We start from the raw sequence: 12741 nt of genomic DNA on the forward strand, positions 1-12741 counted from the left end.
GCCGTGCCCTCTATACTCAATTTCTTTTTTTAATGCTGTTGGTCCTTCCTTTTGAGTTTGTGGGGTTGCTACATGTTCCATTAAAAAAAAAAAAAAAAAAGAAAAGGCAACCCTAGCTGATGAGTTATTTGTTTTAGATTTTAAATGGTTATTCTACAATAAAGTTTGCTTATATACACACATATATTTTCTCCTCTAGCTTTTCAGTGAGTTGAGTTTGGTTTTTTTTTTTTAATCCCCACCTCAATTTTTGCATCTCTACACACACAGATTTGCGTACTTCTGAGCTTAGCTTTTACCAAAGAAAGGTAAAGTAAGAAAAAAAAAAAGTGGAAAATATTCATCAGAACCAAAGAGTCTATAGGAAATCAGATAGGAGGATGGAATACATTAGGCCAACCACTATAGAAAAGTATTTGAAATTACCATCATAAGCTTTGCGCAGTGGCAGTATCGTAGCCAATGAGGTTTATTCGAGGCGCGATTATTGCTAATTGAAATTACCATCATGTTTAGCAAAAGCAACCACCCTGAAACTACTAATAATGGTAATAATATGTGTTTGTAGACACATGAAGGATTGAAAATGAGGGTTTAGATTATAATGAATAATATATATTAGATATAAATAACATTGTATATGCTACATATAGAATATATATTCACAGTATACATAAAACACATATATGGAGTATAGACTATATGTAAATATTCTAAATACTTATTTTTCCATCCTTTAAGGGAAGCTACTCCTCTATGCAAACCGTGGATCAGTCTCTGGAAATAGTTGCCTTTTGAGACCCTAAAGCCAAATTATTTATCTGGCTTTTGAAATTTTGCCTGTTGAGAGAAAGGGTAGTCAGAGGCAAAATGGAGAACCTTAGGACATCCCCCCTCCCCCGTGTTCTTTTCCCTGACACTGGCTCTTCCACCCATAATTTCAGTTAAATTTACTTAGCAGAAAACGATCAATTCTAACCTCAAACTGATGTCTTTTGCTCTGTTTCAGGCTTGTCTCAGATTCAGCATGTTGGAGCTGGCTTTCTTCTCTCTTGTTAATTTCTGCTCGCTCATCTCTCCCTGATTGTGTAGACTGCCTCTCGCCTTAGGAATTTTTACCATGATGGCTCAGTCAGTTAAGAATCTTGACTCTTGATTTCGGCTCAGGTCATGATCTTGGGTTGTGGTTGCTTAAGATTCTCTCTCCTTCTTCCTCTTTCCCTCCCCACTCTTTAAAAAAAAAAAAAAAATTTTTTTTTTTTCCTAACCAACATAATGGTCCTTCTATGATGTTTCTCTCATTTTCATTTTGGGGGTCATTTAAAATAAAAAATCTGTGCTCACTGTCAAAAGTCTCTTCTTACTGTGAAGTTTTGCTATCACTTTTGTATCCTCCATGTCATATTGGTCTTATTTAGGTTGGGATTTTGATGACCTGGCCTGTTCCTTGGCATGTCATGTAGTGCACCAGATTCACTGTACATGTTCACTCATAATTCTGTTGAATAAGCTGGTGTGTTGCTGCTTTTTTCATCTGGAGACCGTGTTCCGCAGGCCATGTTAACACGTCGGGTTACGTGCTGACAGCTGTGTCTTCCCTCAGAAGAGATCCTTTTTTCCTCCCTATCAAATAAAAGCTTAGATTTTAGAGAAAATTGCAAAATACATCAAATGAAAGAGAAGAACTGAAATCACAGCATCTGTGGTTTTCTCTATCTTTAATGGGAAAGCAGCTTCCTAGAGAATTTTATTGTAATATGTTGATGAAATATTTATAGTCATCCCTTTACGGTTTGTTTAGAGAGTAGTTTCTAAGCAGCAGCTCCTGCATCATCTAGAAAACTTTTAGCTGGAGAAACCACATTTCTTTTCTCAAGCGGCAGAACCGGTCTTTTTTTTTTTTTTTCTTTTTGAGTTTGTTTAATACTTGATCTTTATGGTGAGGGACTAAGTTACATGATCTTCCTACCAAAAGAATGTTTCTCAGATTTTTGTGTTTTATAGCTTTCTGATTTCATTGTCATCAGAGGTTTACTTGTCAGGGAGGTGTGAATATCTTCTAGCAGTTCAAGTGTGCACAGTAATAAATGGTCTTTCATAAAGAAGGAGTAACTTCATGCTATTGATCTGATAATAGGTTTGGATGCACCTTACCAGGGGTCCAGAGCTTTAATCAGAAATTACTGAGTCATGTGTATGTTTAAAGCTAGGGAATTTACTAACACATTACATCACCTCATATTGATAATGCCCTTTCCACAATCTTTGGGTAGGTGGGTCATGCTATAACAGACCATTTGGCTGCCTTAAAGCCATTACCTTATATTTTTCTTCAAAGGAATTTCAGATCCTGTTTAGTATTTGCTACTTTTACTGTGTAGTGAAGGCAGAGAGGTTGTAGTAAAAATCTTGTGAAGAAGGAAATCGGTGTTTCTTATCTATTTTCCATATATTGTCAATCTGTCCAAGTAAGCTGATTACATGGAAAACTGATAAGGAACTGTGTTTCCTTCTTGATATACTTGCCTGTCCAGAGGCATGTCCCCCGGTGGAGAACCCTGCGGTAGAGTGTCGGCCCTCTAGATAAGGTGGAATATCTGCCAAATAGCTGAACCATCCAGCCTCCGTCCATTTGCACAACCTCAAGGGGAGAGGAGGTGGGAGGATGAAAGAGGGCCATCTCCCTACCCCCAAGACTCCTAAAGTTCAAAGACACAGCTGGTGTTCCAGTGGAACCCATGCATCCGGAGCAGTCCAGTGGCTAGAGAGATAACACGACAGCCTTCCTGATATCCTCCAAAGTACTCATTTCCAGGCCCTTGACCTTCCCTGGGAATCATCTCCTCAAGTCCTTCAATCCTTTTGTTGGCCTGCTTTGAACCTCTTGTGTATTAATCTCTTTCACAAAGCCAGGGCTGTAAGCAGCGGATGGTGAGTCCTACACATGGACTCTCAGCCGCCCCATATGAGGAGGATAGTTGAACCGTCTTATTTCTGCATGAATAAAACTGCAGGGGCACCTGGGTGGCTCCTTCGCTTGAGCATCTGATTTTTTATCTTGGCTCAAGTCCTGATCTCAGGATCATGAGATTAAGCCCTGTGTTGGGCTCCCTGCTCAGTGGGGTGTCTGCTTGAGGATTCTCTCTCTCCCTCTCTCCCTCTGCCCCTCCCCCCACTTGAGCTGCTTACTCTCTCTAAATAAATAAATAAAAATAAAAATCTTTTAAAAAATTAAAAACTGCAATAGCATCATCCTCTGAGTTCTTGTACAGTTGACTTCTGTTTCCCAAATGATTTTCTAAATTATTTTAATTTGTACAATATCCAATGCTTTACTTCTTTTCATTCTATCTGATATTAAGTCATTGCTAACTATCTATACAGAGAGGCTAGATGCATCTTCTTTTCCTTCTTTGAAGCTATTTTCTAGAAGATTATGGGGCCAAATTCTATGGTATTATCTGGAATTTCTTCATAAAATTCAACATCAACTGATAAGATTTACTTTTGTAATTTTACCTCTCAAGCTTACTACTGAGTCATAGTCTTTCTACGGTTTCAGTGCAAACAAGATTTTGATTTTATTCTTTTTTTTTATTATTCTAAAAATCAAACTGATCTCTATCTAATCTTACCCCAGGAGAGAAGAGTATCCCCATATAGATAATAGTCAACTCAACAATATCTAATTGTGTTTCTAGTCAGGCCTTGTACAAGTAAATGCACATGGGTTGTGGTCTGTTGTAGAAAATACAAACATTACAACAAGACTCAAAGTCAGGTCAGTTTCCTAATCTATACTGCAATCAAAATAGTAACAAGTTCACCCCCACCTCAAGGTAGATAGTCTGAAGAATTATCTTCTAACGTGATGTCCCGTCCCCCATTGCATGGGGCAGGCCACCAGCTGCTCCATATTAGCAACATGGCTCAGCAAGTTAGGACTGGAGAATAAAACAACCATATCCAGTTGAGGCTGCAAAGAAAATTCAAGGAGACACAATGTAATAATGATGATTATATTCATATATGGAGAGAAGGAGATGAATTACATGCATTGTCCCCAAATTTTCTTATGAGAGCGGTTTGTGATAAGTTATATGATGTCTATTCCCTCATCAGGCCACGTATGGAAATAAAAAAGCCATGTAACCCTTCCTTAGCCTTTGAAGGCAGGTATTGCTCTTGGAGAGATTTGTAGTAATGATAAGAGCTCTGGAGTGAATGTGCAACTGTCTTATATATTGACTTTAGATTTATAAGGCTTAGTTGCCAGGACTGCCATTTACTCCACTTCCAGATGTATTCAGGGGCCAATAGGTACTTAATAAAGAAATAGGAGAAATTCCCTGCCATCTTCCTTTGTCGTCCACAAGTTAGCACAGAGGTAAGTAATAACTGGACTTGGTGTCCTCTGGCTTGAGTGCTCTTTAATATTTGCTGCCCCCAGAAAGACTTTCTGGCATTCTTGGTGTGAAGTCTCTTTTGCAGTCATAAGCTAGCCAGTTCTCCATGATCTGTCACGATTAACTGTATTTGTGTGAAAACCATTGTGATGAGGCTCACACTGATGGAATTTGATATCTTGAGACTCGCCTCCCTCAAGAGGTGTCTTCTCCGCTTCCCCTAACTTTATTTACTATCATTTTTGAAGTCTCTAATTCTTTCTTAGTCTCGAGATGATGTTCTTTTTCAACTTGTGTATTGCTCTCAGAAAGCACAATTTCCTTCCCCCCACCCTCTGCATGCTGCCCCACAGTAAACCCAGCCTCGCGGATCTGATGTCTTCGGGGTGTCTGTTTCCCATGGCAGCACAGATTTCTGCTTCAACTTCAAGGGTCTTGTTTCCCTCCTCTCATCAACTCTAGCTGTCAGTCAGCAGCGAAGACTTACTTACCCACCCCTCCCAAACTGCTCTGGGAGGAATCTGGTTCTTCTGGCCTCAGTGCTGACCTTGACCCTTTCCCCAGTCCTGAGCAGTCCTGGAAACTCTGCCCCCCTCAGCACCTAATTCATGCCTGATACTCTAACTTTCTTGCCCTGGCCTCAGGAGAGAGAGCACATTCTGAACACTCCTCCTTTTGTGTCGGCATCTCTGTGAGGTGCTTTGGAAGGACTCCAGCCAGGCATGGAAGGGCTCTTTGATAATATCTGACGGGTGGGTAAGAATTTCGGGCACCTGGCCAAGATACACATAGCCTGTAATCGTTAACTCAGTCTGTAAACAGTTCAAACGGCACTGAGAGGCCGTCAGTTACTACATTAGAAGAAGCCTTTCATCTCTCTTGCCTAGAAGCCAGGCATCCAGCATTGGCCCCCACTGTGGCGATGGGAAGCACGGAGCTATGTGCAGAGCCACCAAGGCCCAAGTCGCGCAGGGCCATACAATGGAGCCTGCTCCGACTGACTGACTTCCAAACTCTCAGCATTGGAGCAATAATGAAATCATTCATTTCCTTTTGTTCTGCACCTGGCTGATGCTGGAAGGAAAAAAGAAAAAAAGATAGTAAAGAAAAGAAAAAAGAAAAGAAAAGGAAGGAAAACCTTGATCAGGAATGAATAGTGGGGAAGAAATTATCAGAGATTGGAAATTTCATTTTCTAACTCAATTTTCCTACCCACATCTGTGTTCTGAAACCTTTACAACCTCACCATTGACATTTTTATTTTGTTCCTTTGCTCCAGACTGAATCCAACTTTGGTCCTCAGTATACACTATGTCCCCCATTAGCTTTACAGTTACTCGGTATTACTGGACCCTAAGTATAAGGCACGGTGCTGGGTCCTGATAACAGACATCCTGCCTCAAGGTGCTTACTAATTGAGACCTTAAGATAATACTAGATATATTCTAGAGATAACTACCACCATGAGAGTTTATAACAAGTGCCAACTAAGGCATATGATGAGTTTCTGTGGGAGTTCGCAGTAAGGAGAAAGAAAAGCAATGTGGGCAAGAGTGATCAGGGAAACTCCTTTCCAAGTCTGTGAGAAATCTTACATTCCGTCCTTTTCTTTCTATTAGTTTCTTTTCTTTCGTATTTCTAACCAATTTTCTTTTGTCTTTATCATTGCTAATTTTGCTAGCAATATTGATTGTTCCAGACATAGAGTAAATGGAATCGTTAACCCTCTTTTAGAATTTTTCTGATGAACAGAATTTTGTAGAGGTAGTTACGAGACCTGCCAGCCCATGGGGCGTTCTGCCACCAAACGCAGCTTACTCTAAGCATCTTGATTGCAGAAGACCCTTTCCTGATGAATATTTTTTTTTAAAGATTTTTTTTATTTATTTGACAGAGAGAAATCAGAAGCAGACCGAGAGGCAGGCAGAGAGAGAGAGAGGGAAGCAGGCTCCCTGCTGAGCAGAGAGCCAGATGCGGGACTCGATCCCAGGACCCTGAGATCATGACCTGAGCCGAAGGCAGCGGCTTAACCCACTGAGCCACCCAGGCGCCCCCTGATGAATATTTTTAAAGTTCAGATTAGTTTTAAGGCTGTCATTGCTGAAGCACTTTATGGTACATAGCACAGAGCAAAATTTAGATTAGGCCATAGGTTTTAGATGAATGAGAGGAATAAAATCCTAAACTCATTGTATTCAAGGTGAGCACCAAAGCCCCAGATTTTGCCCCTCATTCCAGAATCCCAAATGTGAAGCAGCTAGATTCTTTTTCTCTACAAAACAGTGTCTTAACACTTGCCTCATGTACTTCAGCTGAAGAAAAAGGATTCAGCCAGAAGACATTCTTCCCACTAAAAGCTAGGGTGGTGGCAGGAGCTGCATTATGTCGTCAGCTAGACTGGGGCCCTTGTGACGTAATTAGTTAGAAAGCTCTGATCCTGGGCCTCTCTATTTTCTTTGTTTCATTTCCGTTTTTCTGGCTTTCTGGATCACCCTTTCATCCCTTTTACATATTTTAGGGTTTGCTTCTGACTTGCTATCCAAGTTTCTCCTTTGCTAGTTCTGAATGTAGCTTTAGGGGAGCATGAGTAAAATAGAAGAGGAGGTATGGCTTGAGGATGTGCAACCTTGTACACCCCTGTGTTCTGCTTCTGATTTACCTATCTGCTGAGGATGAGCCCCTTCTGTGGTCCAGGACGACTACACTTGCCCCTAATTCATAGGAAAAAACAGCTCAGTCTTTTAAAAAAGAACTCAAGTCCTTTAGAAGAAAACGGGCACTAGAGAAAACAAATCCAAGCCTCTCTACCATTTGCTCAGTATTATTTGTTCATGGTAAACAGGAGAGTGGTTATTTGAGAGGACGTGTTAAGTCACATTTATACAGTAGAATTGTAGAAATACAAAATGTATAAGGTACATACACAAGGAAGCTTTGTGGCTGCTATCTGATCCACCCAATTCAATGCCCTGGCTAATTCTGAGGTCATTTACAATAAGGTTTAACAGGAGGAAGCAGTGGAGGAAGGCCCCGCTCTTCTGCTCAAATATAGTCTGTTTTTTGGGAAATGATCATTCTTGAATTTTGGCTTCTCATCCCCACTGTTTTCCTTATGCATGTAGTAAGGCAACTGCCTACCATCCTTTTGTCCCTCTAGATCAGTCCTCCCAGATTTTAAGGCATATCAGAGTCAGTTTTAGCAAGCTTATTAAAACACAGATTGCTGGGCCCTACCCCGAGGGTTTCTGATTCCATATGCCTGAAGGGAGGCCGGAAAATTTGCATGTCTAACCAATTCCCAGGTGATATCGATGCTGCTGAGTCTTGGGGACCAAATTTGGAGACCCACTGCTCTAGATTACCGCCTCCTTTGTAACGATGAAGACTTTTAACAGAGAGCCACAGCATCCCACCTGCACTGACTGAAGTCACTGTGGCTTTAGGACCTGAAGTGAACACTTGGTGATGAGAGAATTTGTCCTATTTGCAGGGCAGTGGCCTGGAGGTGAAACCCATTTCCTTACAGGTCCCTGGCAGCTTACTGACTCTCTCAAGCAGCAGGTAGCTTGTGGGAGCTCCCTTTTAGAAAAACTACTAGCTGACGTACAGAACTAGCAATAGAACATAAGGAGAATGAAACCAACACTTTTGGTTAACTTCTGTATCTTCCTCAGAGAGAAAACTCCAAAGTTGCCTTGCCTTTAGGAATTCTCATTTTTCTTCTCTCCACTTCCCCGAGTCACAGAAAATTTTGGGTTGTACACGAGATGATTTTAGAAGCTAAGGGAGGGGAATTTCACTCTCGCAAGGCAGGGTACATAGCACTGTCCCTTCTGGATTTATTGAGGTGGGACTAGTTCAAGCAAACCAATAAGCAGAAGCTCTGCTTTTAATTGGATTCACTGATGTAGACATTGTAGCTTTTTCTAACTCAATATTTAAAATGTTAGCACAATAGTGCTATAGCTGAAGACATAAACAGGATTTGGCAGATTTATATCTCCAGTCCTGTCATTTCACTCAAACTTTGATTCTTATTTCAAACTGCCTATAGGATTTAAATGTTCATCTCAAATTCAGTATTTCCAAGAGTCAATTAATTTTCCCTGTGCAAAATTAACTACTTCTTCCAATATTCTTCTTTGGGTTGATGCAATTCCCACCCTCCCAGTACCCCCCACCCCCCCAGTTCTCCAAGTGTAGATCCTTTAGCTCCTTTCTTCTTCTTCTTCTTCTTCTTTTTTTTAAGATTTTATTTATTTGACACACACAGAGAGAGAGAGAGAGAGAGATCATAAGTAGGCAGAGAGGCAGGCAGAGAGAGGGGGGGGAACTAGGCTCCCTGCTGAGCAGAGAGTCTAATGCAGGGCTCGATCCCAGGATCCTGAGATCATGACCTGAGCCAAAGGCAGAGACTCAACCCACTGAGCCCCCCAGGTGCCCCTAGCTCCTTTATTCTTATACTTCAGTCTGTCAGCAAGTACTTTCAACACTTCCTGCGTAATTTCTGTGATTCATCCTTTCACCTTTTAACTGTTACCACCAGAGTTCAAGCTCTCATTGTGCCATGCTGGATTCTGGAACAGCTCTCTAACTGGCTTTCCTACCCCCAGTTTCTTTTCATTCTACTATAGTTTTTACTCTGATACTCAGTTGTGTTTAAAATACTGCTTTGATCATGAGATCCCATTGCTTCAGAATTTAGAGTGATTCCTTTTTCTCATATGCCAGCAAGGTCTAGCTCTTATCTTAGCATTCAGCGCTTTCACAATTTGACCATAACTCATCTATCTAAGCTATCTTGGCCCCTCTATTTTTCAGTCACAGAAGTCTTCTTGTACTTTGAAGCCTTGAGAGAAACCAATCAAGAAGCCCACTTTTCCTATGACTTGATTCCATGGAAGTTCCCCAGACCCATTTCACAGAGCCTGCCAATCAGTATGCCCTTATTTTACATATGTGGCCATTCTTCTCTTATCCAAATCTTATTCAGTTCAGCCTTCCTTAGGGACTGGCTTAAGATTCATCACCTGCACTAAGCCCACAGGACCTGTTGGCTGTGCCACACAATATAACACTTGATAGTGTACCATTTTATACCATCATTGAGTTGTGTTCATAGGTTACTTCCCTAATAAGACTATAACTCCTGGGGTGGATTTAACATAATTTTGGAAAGAAAATAGATGTTCATCAAACACTTGTCAACAAAGAGGCCACATTTCAGGCCCATTCTGATGTGCTCATGGGGCAAATCTCCATGTGTACCCATCCCGTACCCTACTCATGTGACTGTATCTTGACAAGGAGCATTTGGGAGCTATTGATCTTTCCTGTAACAAAGGGTTTGGGAAGAAATTGTAGCAGCTGCTATTTTAGGGAGAAAGATGGTTCTAGAAATTAGCCTGATAGTGTCCAGGCTAAGAATCAAGCTTAGTGACAGAGAGCAATTCTGCTAGTTGGGTATTTGTCTCAGAAGGGAGTTCAGTCTCTGAAGTATTTCAGGTAGGCATGAACTGAGCAGTTAGATGTGTTGCTACTTTCTGAAGTGAGCCTACCTAAAGGCGAAAGCATGGCCCGATGACTGGGTGATCACTTCCACACTGTGAGTTCTCTTTTATACGCTCCACGAGGTACCCACCCGAACAAACACTTTGAAGAAGCAAAGGGAAGTGCTCAGAACCTAAATGTAGTCACTGTGTCAACAGCAGTATCAGATAAGGTGAATTTTATGGAGTGGGGGGGTGTGTAGTGGGGGAAGAGTCAATGCATCTGTGGTCAGTGATTCAGAAACTTGGTGCCACATTATAGGGCACCATGAAGCCACCTTATGGCCCGGCCACCCCATGGTGGCTGATGTCATATAATTACCCATTTGCTAACTGGGCCAAGAGGAAATTGATTGGATGAAAGCCAGAGTAAGGTATAGTTACCTTGTAGCTGAGCCACAGTCAGAACCTATGCGACCAGATGGCTTTGGGGGACTTCTTTCTATACCAGTGAAGCCATTGTCATTGTCAACTGCAAAGTGGTTGATTGTTTTATAGGTATCATGCATTTTTGCTTGCCTACTCCTAAAACAGATACATTCTTATCTGAATTTATTCAGATGTGCTCCATGGCTCACACTTTGCCATATTATGATATCTCAACCAGGAACAGGGGCCAGACAATTCCTATTGGCTGAACTAGGACTGAACTTAATTCTAGATTGACTCCGCTTCTCTGTTAAAGTTGTTTGAAATTCTGATATCCCGCCAGAGACTGTTTCTAAGGAGTTCTCAGCGTGAAGTATGAATCACAAACAAATAGACTCTCGGGAGACCAAAAGCACAAGCTTTCAATATTAATGCAGCATTCATTTATTGGTTGCCTGTTATATTAAGGCATTGTGCTCTGTGGGATACAAAGAAAACCTTGCCCTCAATAGTAGATAAGAATATAAAGCAGAGGGTGAAAAGTACCACACCATAAATACAAGCAACTTGATTGGAACATTTAAGAAGAAGAAGAGGTTTTTCATGAAAGAGGTAGCATAAAAATGTGCCTTTGAGTGATCAGTAGCATTTTTAAAAAGTGACAGAGCAGGAATAAAGATATTCCAAGAGGATGCGAGAGAAGAGTAAGACAGTTTGGTTTGGACAAGCAGTAGAGAAGTGGGAATAAAGCTGAAAAAGCAGAGGGAAAGAGGAAGGAATTAATACTTTCTGAGTGCCTACTACTATGTGCGGGAAATGGTAGTACTTTAAATATGTTATTTAATCTCTACAGTGATGTTCTTGCATGGATAGTAGTATCTACATTTTTTTTTTCACCCAGAAAGACACCAAGACTCAAGAGGTTATGGTACCCACTCTGAGTCGCACACATCTTTCAAGTGACAGAGCTGTGAAATGTGAAATGTGAAACCAGGTTGTCTGATTCCAAAGCCAGTGCAGAGAGCCGCAGCCTTGATCTGATAGGCTAAGGAGTTTGAATTTAATTCAGGAGGCAGTGGAGAGTCGTTGATGGTATTTGTGCAGGACAACGCCATGACTGGTGCTGTATTTAAGAAGAGTGGTCTTGCAGAGAAATACAGAGCACTCTGGAATGGTGAGACTGGACACTAGTTAAAAGCCTATTGTAGTGCTTCAGGCTCCAGGGAGATAGAGGAAGTAGGTTTCCAAAGAGGAGCTTGAGTGATGGGATACAGGAAGGGGGATCCTAATGGCTCTGAGGTGCTCAGCCTGGGTCTCTAATGACAGTGCCCTTAACAAAAACAGACAAATTAAGAGAAGTTATTGGCTCAGGGTGGAGTGCAGGCAGACGATGATGTACGGTGTACGTATGTTTGGTATTTTTGAGTTTGAGGGACCAGAAAGACCTCAAAGAAACAATGTGTATCAGGCATTTTATAGTGCAGGATAATTTGACTTAGGAGAAATTTTTGGAATTTGCCAAGATACTAGAGTGAACAAGAACCCCAGAAGAAAGGTAATAAAATCAGAGAACATCTTCTTTTATTTATTTATTTACTTTTAAGATTTTATTTATTTACTTGGGAGAGAGAGAACAAGAGCAGGGGGAACAGCAGAGGAAGAGGGAGAAGCAGCCTCCCAGCTGAGCAGGGAGTCTGATGTGGGACTCGATCCCAGGACCCTGAGAACATGACCTGAGCTGGAGGCAGCCCCTTAACTAACTGAGCCACCCAGGTGTCCCTGCACCTCCTTATATTTAAATGAGAGGAAGAAGAAAAGAAGAGGAAGGCAGAGGCATCAGATGAGGCACAGACAAGTGGAAGAATAGAACAGCATTACGTCAAGAACAGCAAGTAGGGAGAGTGTCAAGAAGGGATGTTCGACACGTCAGAAGTAAGTTAGGCATATTGGCCTTGCTTTAGCTTCAATCCGCATTCTTAGAAAACAACTGGCCCCATACATCCTTTGTCCCTTGTGCTTTCAAGTCTGTTCTGCAGTCAAATGCTCTACCACTGAGCTATACCCCCTCAAGTCTGTTCTGGAGGAACTTAGTGAACCAGGAGAACCGTTTTCTTATTAAAGACATGTTTGGTGATCACATTTTAAATTTAAGCTAGTGAGAGTTCTCAGTTTTGCTGCTGCCAAAATAAACTGGACATTTCAGGTCTTGCTCTAAATCACTGGAGGTTTAGTTCCCAAGAAGGCATTCAGAATTTTGGCACTTTTATTCCTTTCCTCTGTGGCTCTTCCGATGGTCTGCCACATTGCCTTTCATTATATTTAATACATGCAGTCCATGCCCAGAATTCGGGATTCCTGGTTGCAAGCCCAACATACATTGTGTTGTCTCTTGGCCCTCATTTGTAAAATGGGTGGTA

The 12741-nt window shown here is 41.4% G+C and overlaps 1 protein-coding gene and 1 non-coding gene across 3 annotated transcripts in view; both read left to right on the forward strand.

Moving 5' to 3' along the window:
• The window catches only part of RNF43 (ring finger protein 43), a 63506-nt gene that overhangs the window by 20860 nt on the left and 29905 nt on the right, over window positions 1-12741 (forward strand). The window lies entirely within an intron of this gene.
• LOC122907989 lies at window positions 434-574 on the forward strand. Its single transcript, XR_006384816.1, has one exon. It is a non-coding gene; the product is annotated as a U4 spliceosomal RNA (small nuclear RNA).

The sequence above is a fragment of the Neovison vison genome, chromosome 5 (genome assembly GCF_020171115.1).
Source record: "Neovison vison isolate M4711 chromosome 5, ASM_NN_V1, whole genome shotgun sequence".
Classification (NCBI taxonomy): Eukaryota; Metazoa; Chordata; class Mammalia; order Carnivora; family Mustelidae; genus Neogale; species Neogale vison.